Below are 12,916 nucleotides of genomic sequence, written 5' to 3'. Positions count from 1 at the left end.
CGATGATGCGGTGGTGGCGATAACTCCATGGGATGTGCTTTAGTATTCGTAAATTTATTAGTTTCTTTTGATATATTTTCAGATGACCGGGCTTACGTTCCAGTCAAGCATACTATGCAGGTGGAAGAAGTTATTATTATATCGATAATAGTGATTATATGGATAGTGACAGTGGTGGTATTCTGGCGGAGGTGGGACAGTATACGAATTCTACAACCTATGGAACCCCGTTTTAAACACAATCCTAAAAACTTGGACACTATCAAAATAGTAAAGCGAGCTCAGGATAGCATTATTTATAAAACTTACAGTCGAAAATTATCATTAACTATGGTGGCGAGAGAGAAACGTCGGTTACAGCGTATGCACACGGCACCAGTCTTACCCACAATACACATGGAAGACGTGACGACGGTCATGTGATACAGATCACGTGAACCATATCATGCTTACCGAGTGCCTCATTAATGTTTTTTTTATAAGTGGTTAATATTTGGTACGATTGAAAAAACAAATCTAGTCCTGTTCAATCTTTTAATTCTGTTCTTTTCTGCACGCACACAAAATGACAGCATTCAAGTGGAATTACGTTGGACAATATCAAAAATGGCGTGGATGTAACTGTAAATAGTTATGTATAGGCCTATGTATCCTCCTGTTTTGTAATATGAAGTTTGCTGAGAGATGCGTTTGTAATTGTATATGTATCCCGTTTTGTAATATGAAGTTTGCTGAGAGATGTGTTTGTAATTGTATTGTTTAAAATGTTGGGTATGTTTGTGAGGCTTTCTTGATCATCATGAACAATATATTTAAATATGACATGTCCATGGATTAACAAGGGTGGGTGTATATCATTAAACAAGAAGTCGCCATTTATCAAATATGGCGATAAATGTCCTGTACAGAAATGGGGGGGGGGGGGGGTCATTCGTTGGAGAATTTCGGGTTAGGATTAAGGGCGGGAGATGATTCAAATAGAATGCTTCACATCTCCTTGCAACCAGCAGGAATGAAATTCATGTCAACATCCGTTCATCTCGCAGTCGAGTGTCCCACGCGTTACCACTGAGCTATTGCACAAACTTCTATCCCGTGTGGTATCGAACTCAGCTTGTGGGAATTTCCGACGTACCCTACCCTATTGCTCATGCGCCCCACCTAGCAATTTCCCGAAAGTCACACAATATACCTACCCGAGCTTTAAATTTTAATCCATGGATATCAAAAAACTTGAGGCAATATAATTTCTTTACGTAATAGTACTTTTTCATTTAAATTAATTAAATCGTGTACAAAAGTTGAGACAATTCTACAGATCCATTGCTGGGATCTAAACGTTAAGAGGCGTGTAAATTTGATAGTGCTTTTCAAGGAGTTTAATGAATACACCTGCAATATGCCTTACTCTAAGGTTACCTTTGAATACTTGGTAATAAGGAGAGTTAATGGTTATTTTTAATTATGATGTTATTAAACATTAATTAACATTATTTTCACTCGGAGCGTGAAGCGTGAAAATGACTGTTTAATATTTGGAATATAGAATCTATCTGTGATATTTTTCACGCCATTAAATGATGTAGTAATAAGTTATATTATTTTTACTTGGTAGTTCTACTTTTATTTTAAACTGTAAAAAAAACACTTGCAAACAAACACGAACCAGGAATAGAGCACAACGGCATTGCAGCCATCTTGAAATTGTGACGTCATATCGAAAAGTGATACCGGCCGTCAATCGACGTGGAATTGTCCAAATGTGACCGTACTTGAATTGGCGGGAGCCTTGGGCCTTTTTTTGAAGAAAGTCCCAAGAAAAATAATGTATACAAGCAGTGCCTGGTTCAACAATATATGGTGCTCTTATAAGTATACGTCATTCAAATTCTTAAAGATGCATTATGTAATATTTAGATAACGAGCTGACCGTTCCTGTTATAACAGTTTACAAATAGATAATGGCAAATGAATTTATTGAAAAAAAATTCATTCAAATTAGGCCTACTCTATTCTGGGCGAAGTTATGAGAGAGAGAGAGAGAGAGAGAGAGAAATGGGGTTTAACGTCCACTCGACACAAACTAGGTCATTTCGGGACTAACGCATGGTTTAATTTTATTTCAATAATTCGCTTGCGCGTAGGGGGCTTTAGCAGTGGGAGGAAACCGGAGGACCCGGAGAAAACCCACGAGGTTGGACAGGCGACCCTACTCCTTGCCACGTACAACCGGGGATTCGAAACCACGCCAGTTGACTCAATGACAGACTTTATGGTACAGCGCGCACGTGCTAACCATTCAGCCATCCAACCCCCCCCCCCCCCCCGGCGAAGTTATGATTGTTTGAAGATGTAGCAACGGTACTTGACAACTGAGTCGAAGCTTCGTGGGAGGTCAAATCCATTTCAATCTCTCCTGCTGGACTAGAGAGTTGAATGCAGGCTTGTCATGTGCATAAATGTCTAAAAAATAATTTATCATTTGAAGTCAAAATAAAGACCTGCGATAGGCATATTTAGCTCATACATAATGCATCTTTAAAACTCGCCGGAAAAGCTTCATAAATCGTCTTTCTGTTCATAGAAATATAGACTAGAATATGAGCAGAAGGGTTAAAATTGGGATACGGCTTTTTTGCTTGCCGGAAAATTACGACTACTCACGGAGAACGGCGAAAATTGCTAACGTTCAGATTTACCTGTGGCAGGTAATACTGATATTCGGGATCATGTTATACTTATGGAAAGGATATGTTGACATAATTACTTGTATTATTTAAATGATTTTTGAAGCTTTTCCGGTGAGCTTTAATCTACATAATCAAATCTGCTTTGTGACAATTTTCTAATTATTTTCATAAGGCATAAACGACAGTGGGTGCTTTAAAGGTTTTTTTTAAAATAAATAATAATGCACGGTTGCCCTGTCCTTTATCTTTTTATTGTACATGTACTGTAAATATATTCATTAATAATAGCCTATAGATGTTGATCATTACATTTGTACATTATAATTGATGTAGATATATACACTGTGTCGCAAGTCGTGTACTATAATTAACACACTTTCACAAAGCTTTTCAAATATACATATTTTGAAATCATACAGCTCTTCAAATACCAATCTATTTAAAATATAGATCTATATTTCGTTTCGTTTTTTATACTTTCTATGGCCTACACTACATGTAGTAAAGACAAGTAAAATCGAAATTTTGAACTATAAAAACGAAACGAAATTGGATCTGTGTTTTAATCAGATTGTTCAAATACGAAATACCAAACATTGTGTCAAGTCGTTTACTATAATTAGCACACTGTCGAAATCACACAGCTCTTCAAATACGAAATACAAAACTTGCGTCGTTTGTCTACAAAAGTCCCATGAATAGTCCCGGATAACAATGAAATATTTTATCCCTCTAAAAATGAAATAGTTCCGTGTTTCTTTTATTTTTCGGAACACCACATACACTAATAAACACGAGTGTCTGTTTAAAGTAGCTAAGTCTCTAACTCAATATCATCCAAAGTCTTACACTTTGAAAACACGAATTATTTGTCAATTCAAATCAACATTGATGTTGTAATCTTACTGAGAAAAGGTAGGCTTCTGATATCCAATATTTAAGACAAAATAAACATTTTACCATTGGTACACGAATCGTGTACCATAGTGCGTTTCAGCGTCATTTGTAGCAAGTGACCAGAAAGAACGAGGCTAGACATATTCAACAACTCATGTCAAACGGTGATGCCATATCTTATCTCGAGAGCATGCGCAATAGACTGGAATAACCAGACGCTAGAAATTGGCATTCAGTTCAGACTCATTCCGGAAACAATTGAATGTAAATCAGTTTATATACAATCAGATTACGTTATTATATGCGTTGCGACCCATTTGGGTCAATTTCTAGGTCCTAAATATTAGAGATTTAGCTCCTTTAATATTAATATTCTTGCTATTATTTAATTGGCAATCATGGTTGACCTGATCCCCTTTTATTTAGGGTGCGGAATATGATCTTCAATACGAGTCACCACACTGAGCAGCAGTGTATATTCGTTAGTCCCAGTCACATCAACCATGAATGCCAATTAATTACATTAAATTAATTAATAAATTTTACTACTATTTGTTATTGTTACACTCAGTGAGGCCAATCCATATTTCATTTATTATAAATCTGTTCGCTCCATGTCACTAAAGATGTATATATATATATTTGTATATGATAATAAAACAGAGGAGTACAATGAAATATATGTTGTAAATAGAAAAAAAAACAATCGTTTGTCTTCTTTTATTTTACTAGAGAGAGAGAAATGGGGTTAAACGTCCACTCGATACAAACTAGGTCATTTCGGGACTAACACATGGTTCAATTTTATTTCAATATTTCGCTTGCGCGTAGGGGTCTTTAGCAGTGGGAGGAAACCGGAGGACCCGGAGAAAACCCTCGAATCGAAACCCCGCTAGTTGACTCAATGACAGACCGTTTGATACAGCACGCTCGTGCTAACCATTCAGCCACCACCACCACTTTATTTTACTAAAACCTAATGCACGCTTCCCTGCAATCTCCCATACAGAGTTGTCTTCCCTTGCAGATCGAATGCTGGACAGTAAGACTTGTGTCGAGAATGGCTTCTTTGTAGGAGTTTCGTGAAACTGGAAGTAGTATAGCTCTGAAACAAGATCTAGAAATGCATCGCCACCAGCTTCAAATATCAATTCCCTTCTTCTTCTTCTTCTTCTTCTTCTTCTTCTTCTATTAGTGTTTAACGTCCGCTTCCGCCGATCATGCAGATGGTGATATCGCAGACAAGTTGTCTTATTTTAATATGCTTAGCACACATGCAGGGGTCTTTCCTGTGGGAGGAAACCGGAGTACCCGAAGTAAACCCACGAGGTTGAGACAGGTGTCCCTATTTTCAAGCTACATACGCTCACATCAGGATCGAAACCACAATCGCAGGCCAGAAGTGACCGGCCAGCTAGAACTCGAAGCGCGACAGACCACCCCACCCTGTGGGGGGAAACCGGAGTACCCGAAGCAAACTCACGAAGTTGAGAAGGCGCCCTATCTCTAAGCCACATACGTTCACATCATCAGGAATCGAAACCCTGACCGCAGCCGCAAGACAGAGGCGACCGACCTAGAGCCAAGCAAAAATTCAGGTCACAAAAAATAAAGGAAAAAAAGTTGTAATCTAGCTACTGTAATCTTAAAGTTCTGAATTTTTTTGGTAATAAATTTTATGTTGTTAAATTTAACTTTCTTCCTTTTATCGGTGAATCCAAAATATCTGTATTCTCATGCCACCGACCAAAGTGTGCCTTAGGGCCACCAGCAGAGACTTAATCCGGGGCTGTAATTACGCGTACATATGGACGCAGTTTTTTTTTTTTTTTTTTGCTCCATCCTAACGAATAGACACTGCACTACTAACAATGGGAAACCATACTGGAAACTTCTCAACCGACACCGGGATCGTACCTGGGACTTCTGGTTGATGAGCTTATTTCACGCAAACACTGAACTAGGCCGGAAAAGTAACCACATTCTTCAATATATTCCATCCGGGTGCACAGTAGGCCTACAGTGTTTATTGATTTGAGCGAGTCACACCACACGATGTTCATCCTCTCTAACTTTCAGATTTGCCTGCACAGTGTACCAGTATAAAAGCAAATGAATCGGACATTACGGGGATTTATCCAAGAAAGGTTTGCGTATTTTAATACGCAAACCTTTCTTGGATAAATCCCCGTAATGAGATTGTGTTAAATGTAGTTATCTCCCTTTGAACAATAATATTGCATTAATGAGATTGTGTTAAATGTAGTTATCTCCCTTTGAACAATAATATTGCATTAAAATGCAATATTATTGTTCAAAGGGAGATAACTACATTTAACACAATCTCTTTCGCTTATATTTAGAAACGCGACACCAACATTATATAACCCGTCAAACTTAACGGTTACCTTCTATTCATTACCCCTTTCTCCCCTTCCCTTTTCCCCCTCTTGCATGGCGTTTTTTATGCTGTTGGGTTTTTTTGTTTTGTTTTTTGGGGTTGTTTTTTTTTTAACTTTTGGCGAAGTCCACGAAAAGGTTTGTATATCATCTTCTGCCAAACAGACAAGAATTACGTGTACTTTGCAGACTATATAAGGTCTGACATTGAGTCAAACTTTGTGGTTTCAATCCGTGACAAGGAGTCGTCACGCAAATATCCATTTGTACGGGTTATCGTATGTTCTTTCAGAAGAAATGAATGAATACTGTGGTCCTTTTGAGACAAACGTATAGAATTTTTATTTCTATGGTTAAGTGTGCAAAGCTAGTAAAGAGCCCGGGCAGTGCCAATCTGATTAAAACACAGATCTATATTTCGTTTCGTTTTTTTATACTTTCGATGGCCTGCACTACATGAAGATCTGACAAGTTATAGTGATAGGTCACGTCAGGGGTCAAAGGACCGACTTATGACCCTATGACGTCTGACATTTAATTAACCAATCAGCATTGATGCTACTAGTGGATTACCCACAGTTCCGGGCAAAAAAGGTCAAACACTCGATTCGACAGACCATTTGATTGGCTGACCCCTCATTTCAAGCAGAACACGAGTTAAATAACAAGTCTTCCAGATCCAAGTGTAGTAAAGACAAGTAAAACGAAATTTTGAACTATAAAAACGAAACGAAATAGGATCTGTGTTTTAACCAGATTAGGGCAGTGGCATCTCTGCCTAATTTTTCTCGATTTCAAACAGTCAGGTGTTCTTTTACGTGCCAAAGCTAACAAGCGATGGTGGGGCTTGATAACATTCAACATGGTTATTCTCGGCTTGGCCGCTCGGAAGTGCGACATCGCAAGAAATGAAGCAGAGGTGTAATTTTCCAGTGCACTCATATCACACTAATTTTTTAAATAGTAATAACTTAATACTATTTAAAACATTAGTGTGATATGAGTATCGAATATCTACCTTATACCAGGGCGCAAATGTTATTACGTCACAGTTCCAAATTTTAGCTTTACTAAATGATTCATGGGGCGCTCAAAACGGCGTGATCTGTGAGGTAGGTGCCTTATCCTGGAGGGGCGCCCATAATGACATAATTGGCTTAGCGCCTTATAATGATAATATATGATTTTCGGCCGCACATAATGATCAATGGTCGCCTATAATATAATTGGCTGTGCGCCCAAGCCCCATTACGCTGAATGACATTAGTTAGGCGCCCACGAATGAAATTGTATTCCTTCCTCCAAATTTTTAGGATGTTCATATAAAAATATAATACGCCAATACCACAAATTCAGCCTCAAAATTGAAATTTTCCGTCAATTTCATAGGTGCAAACCCTATTTTCCAAAATTTCCAAAAACACCCTAGACCCGACTCCGAATCGTTTCCACGGTGCCGTTCGCCGTGGACCGTCAAGTTTATATAGGCAGATCGGTGCCTCCAGAAGCCCTTGCCCCCCCCCCCACCCCCCCACCCCCCTCAAAAAAAAATTGGGGCTAGCTACGGGCCTGCTTGGTTGAGAGATTAAGTCCTGGAGATCTGAACATGAACACATTGTTAGCAACAATCTGTATTCAGTGACTACTAGTTTAACACTGTTTAAAATCATCTCAATGGTTAGTAGATTACAATTTAAAATCATCTCACTGGGAGATTGCAATCTGTAATCAATGAGTAGGCCTAGGCCTACTAGTATAACGATTTAAAGTCAACTCAATCAAGTTTGTAGACCAATCTCTATTCAGTGAGTACTAGTTTAACAGTTTAAAATCAACTCAGTTTAGTTAATAGACTAATCTGTAGGCTATTCGGTGAGTTTAAAATGATCTCACTAGCTAGTACATGATGTCGTATGTATTCAGTGGGTAGTAGTTTAACAGTTTAAAAATCATCTCGGTTTAGTCAATAGATTAATCTGTATGCGATGAGTACTGGTATAACAGTTTAAAATCATCTCAGTAGTTAAAAGATTAATCTGTATTTCGATAATAATAGTAGGTATAACTGTTTAAAATCAACTCAATTTAGTTAATAGATCAATTTGTCTGCGATTGAGAACGCTAGGAGACGGTCCAGCACATATGACGTCATATGTGGATTGTGCGTTAAGGTTATGGTAAGGGTTAGGCTTGGTCCTGGGTAAGAGTTAGGTTTAGGGCTAGCACTGTTTACATCTCGAGACTCTGGCGAAATCTGCAGGTGCTAACCCTTACCCTCACCAAACCCACACTCCACCATATGACGTCATATGTGCTAAAATGTGCCGGACCGTCTCCGATCTAACGTTCTCCGTATGCAATGAGTACAAAATAACCATCCCCGACATCGAAACGAAATATCCATCTGCTAACAATAGATTAACAACCAAGCACACAACAAAAATATATAATTTAATCGATTTATTATATTTGAGAACTCATAGATGTTGTGAATATTGACATTTTTATAGATGTTGTGAGTATTGACATTTTATTTTTATATTCGTTTCGTGTAAAAGTTCAAGTTTAACATTTGTAGAATCGACGCCATTACACCCGCCGGTACGATAGAAAAACGTGACTGAAACGATTGGACAAAGAAGTAACTTTGCAGCGGAAATATAGTAGCTATCACAATATAAAAATGGCTTATAAAGGCGGTCAAAAAGTGCAGAAGGTTATGGTCCAGCCAATCAATCTTATTTTCAGATATCTCCAAAATAGATCAAGAATATCAGTATGGTTGTACGAACAAGTCAACATGAGAATTGAAGGATGTATTGTTGGATTTGATGAATATATGAATCTTGTGTTGGATGATGGTGAAGAAGTACACATGAAAACAGGAAACAGAAAAACATTAGGGAGAATTATGTTGAAGGGGGATAATATAACATTGATTCAACAAGTTCAGACACCATCATAAAGATATGTGAATGTATTGATCTTTCAGTTATTCATCAGAACTTTGTGTACATACTAACATTAAACATAGCCCATAAACATTTTTACATCACTTAAGTAAAGTGGAACATTTCATCATGATCAAGTATGAAGAAAAGAAAGGAGTATTCATTTTTTATACACAGTGGTTGAACGTTAAGACCTGATTTCATTTCAATTTGTATACGCCAGCATTTTGAATGTGGTCCTATATTGTCGTCAGTCCCTCTGTGTTCCACAAGCTTTCAATCAACTATTAAAAATAATCATCGTCAGAGTGATCACTTTTAAAAACTCTATTGGACACTAAAGTTTTCCTATTGACTTGAAATTAATACACAGTTTTCATACCCAGAAGATGAAGAAGCCTTTTGATTTTATACAATCATTGTGGCACTTGACGAAGTTGAAAAATCTGGTGGACGACAACAGTTGAGGCTAAAGTTGTCATCTGATTGACTTTAAATGTATACACAGTGTTTATGTTCATGAGACCCGGAATGCTATTGAAATCTGATAATTCTTGTAGTTATTGTGCGTAATTAAATTTTAAAATTTTGTGAACAAACTTGAGGCGAAATTTAAAGTAATCACCCTATTGATTTTAGATTTGTACACTGTGTTTTATGTTCACGAGACAAAGAAGTCAGATACTGGAACAGCAAAAGTTATGATTATGTTTTGTATAATATATGTTTATAGCGCTAGCAAAAACTAGACGCCAATAAAATTTTAAATATTTCATTTAGTTACTTCATGACTTACTTTTGTCTTTGATCAAAATTTATATGCAGTTCTTTTACGTGCATTCCATCCCAATAACTAGACGCTGCCCATCACAGTCCCCCCCCCCTCCCCCAACCGGCGACTTTCTGCACCACTGACAAGGGGAAACAACGCTGGAAAGTTTTGGGAACTGACTAGGTCAACACAGGGTTCAAACCCCGGACCTCCTGATTAGTGAGCCACGGACAAGGGGAAACCACGTCGAACTAGGATCAAACCCTGCGCCGCACGGGTAAGTGAGCCAGCCCTTGACTGAGTCACCGCGGCTCCCTTGCACATTGATGATGACACTTGCATACTAGCTGTACACGTACAATGCCCCCCCCCCAACTATAATGGATGACCTATGCTCATCTTCATTATTTGGGTTGGTGCAGAACATTAAAACTTTTGATTTTTTTTCTCTTCATTACAATATTGTCACTCCCATTACAGTATTATGTAGTTTTAACCATATCTATTTTAGTGAGAAAACTAAATATCTGTAGATGCTATGGTTCAGGTTAAATATTTGTTAGACCTTTAGCCTCAAATCCTATCTGAAAAAAGTCTGTACATATATAGGACCTTGTCTATAGTTAAATCCTATTCAGTTTATCGAATTAATTCTTTATACAAAATACCTTTACTAGTAATTATTGATATTTTCCATAAAGGGAGATAACTCCTTTTACCGTAAGGAGGTAGACCACCATTAATTTCCCTACCTCCAAATTTTCGTTGGGCTGAATGCTTTTCACTACAGACAGAGGAAAAAATGGTCATGTCTTTGCACTAAAATTTGTATGAGGTTGACCACCAAAATTTTGAGATACGCAAACTTGAAGAAGCATACTAAAAACATGTAACTAGTTGCCGTACATATCACCGTAGCCAACCTGATAACCTTCCGCCTCAAAATCATAAATATATACCAAAACCTGGTAGAAAATGTTAATTCAAACCCTCTTCGTCCATTCTAGACCAAAAAATCAACAAAAATGGGCATCTAAAAGTGGAGAAAAGAGACAGAGAGAGAAATGCTATAAATAGACGAACTACAATTTGTCCCGAGATGGTGAAATTTAATGGTGGTCTGCCTCCATAAATGGATTTCCGAAATTCTGTATGTTCCCATGTCCATTATATTTTTTGCATTTTTCGTACCACCAGGGCCCATAATCCAAGAAGTTACAGTCTGATATACGCCAATATCGCAAGGAAACGAGATCTTTGGGTTATAAACATACTTTATAAGTTTGATTAAAATCAAATAAAACTTGTGACCTCTAAAAGAGTCCACAGTAGTTTAAAAGTGTGTTTTTCCGACGAATCAAGGACCATATTCCATGAAATTATGGCCTATCGTAATGAATTAAGATCTTTGGGATATAAACCACATTGCTATCTCTATTTCAAGTTTTGTCAAAATCGGATAAAAATTGTGACATGTAGAGTGTCCACAAACAAAATGTGAACAGACGTCCAGATGGACAGGGGCGACGACAATATACGTCGACGTGAAAATGTGGGCGTATAAAAATAGATCAGTCGCTGCCGCAGTCCCCGGACCTGAACCCGATTGATTTTTGCCATCTTGGTAAAGGTTTATGAAACGAAGGATGCATGCTGTAGCGCCCCTGTGCTGTCAATATTTCACTCATATATACAAGTAGCACATTGGATGACGTAAGTCCATCTTTATTATACCGGGATTGTGAAGAAAAGTAGGACTTGAAACCCCATTTCATTTCACTGTTTTTAGAATGTATTTTAGTATTACCCCAGAGTATACTGTTTAAAATGGTCACATCTTTCATAAAGAAATGTTCGGGGTGGGCTCTGTGTACTTTTCTTTTTTTTTGGCGCCAATTTTCCAAAATGCTGAAATTTAGTCTTCACACATTAATTCATAGTAGACAGAATAAGATTCAAATGTAACAATTAATTATCAAGTTTAGACATAATTAACACAATTGTAGTTTGGTCTTATACCACAAACCTCCCTTTTCAGACTAAAAATAGGCTATTTAGAGAAATTTTGTCCCAAAATGGCTTTCATTTTAAAAGTCGCTCAAAGGTCGACCAGCCCTCCTACACCCAATTGTCTAGCTAAAGCAACTGATCGTAAGTCTACCTTTAATGTCTTTTGCAATCTGATTAAAACACATGCATGCTACCGTCTACATGGAAACTAGGTTTTTCGTCCCATCCCAACGACTAGATGCTGACAAAGAGAAACACACTGGGAAATCCCGAGCAATATACATCTGACGTCATCTAAACATCATACGAAGCAAGCGTATTAAGAAATAGTAAGGCACTGTAACTGACACAAACTATTAAATTACTTGCTTGCACGATTAGTAAATAGAAAATACCATACTATTAAATGTATTTTATATGTGAAGTGTACATATTACAATTGCATTTGTGGTATATTTATTAAATAAGGAGACGAATTAATATAAGCCTTTGGCTTGTTTTTGAATCCTTACCTTTTGACAGTGTATGTATACAATATCTTATTTGAATAAAATATTGTTTAAAGGGGCTAAATCGCTAATATTTGGGACCTAGAAATTGACACAAATGGGTCGCAACGCATATAATAATGTAATGTGAATGTATATAAACTGATTTACATTCAGTCGTTTCTATTTTTACTTTAATTTCTAATCAGTTATGTTCGGCGAAATACGCCAGAAGTCTCAATTTTATGGCAATCTCCAGATAAGAATATGACGTCAACGTTTGACGTAACTTGTAGAATTTGCCTTGCCGAGTCCCTTATTACAAATAGCGCTGAAACGCATCATGGTACACGATTCGTGTACCAATCGTAAAATGTTTATTTTGTCTTAAATATTGGATATCAGAAGTCCATCTTTTCCCGGTAAGATCACAACATCAATGTTGCTTTAAATTGAGAAATAATTTGTGTTTTCAATGTCGAAGATTTTGGACGACACTGAGTTAGAGACTTAGCTACTTTAAATCAAACCCCGAGCAACTTCGTCGGCCAACACCGGGAGAAAACGTGAGATCTCCTGGTTAACGAGGCCGAGCCTTACTGACCGAGCCACCGCGGCTCCCTTCTGTAATAACACCCTCTAGTCATGGATATACGGGCAAATTTACAAACAGGAATAAGTAATCGCCAAACCGTTTAGTTTTAAGTG

This window comes from Patella vulgata, chromosome 7, assembly GCF_932274485.2.
Source record: "Patella vulgata chromosome 7, xgPatVulg1.2, whole genome shotgun sequence".
Taxonomy (NCBI): Eukaryota; Metazoa; Mollusca; class Gastropoda; family Patellidae; genus Patella; species Patella vulgata.
Note: the sequence above shows the minus strand (reverse complement) of the source record.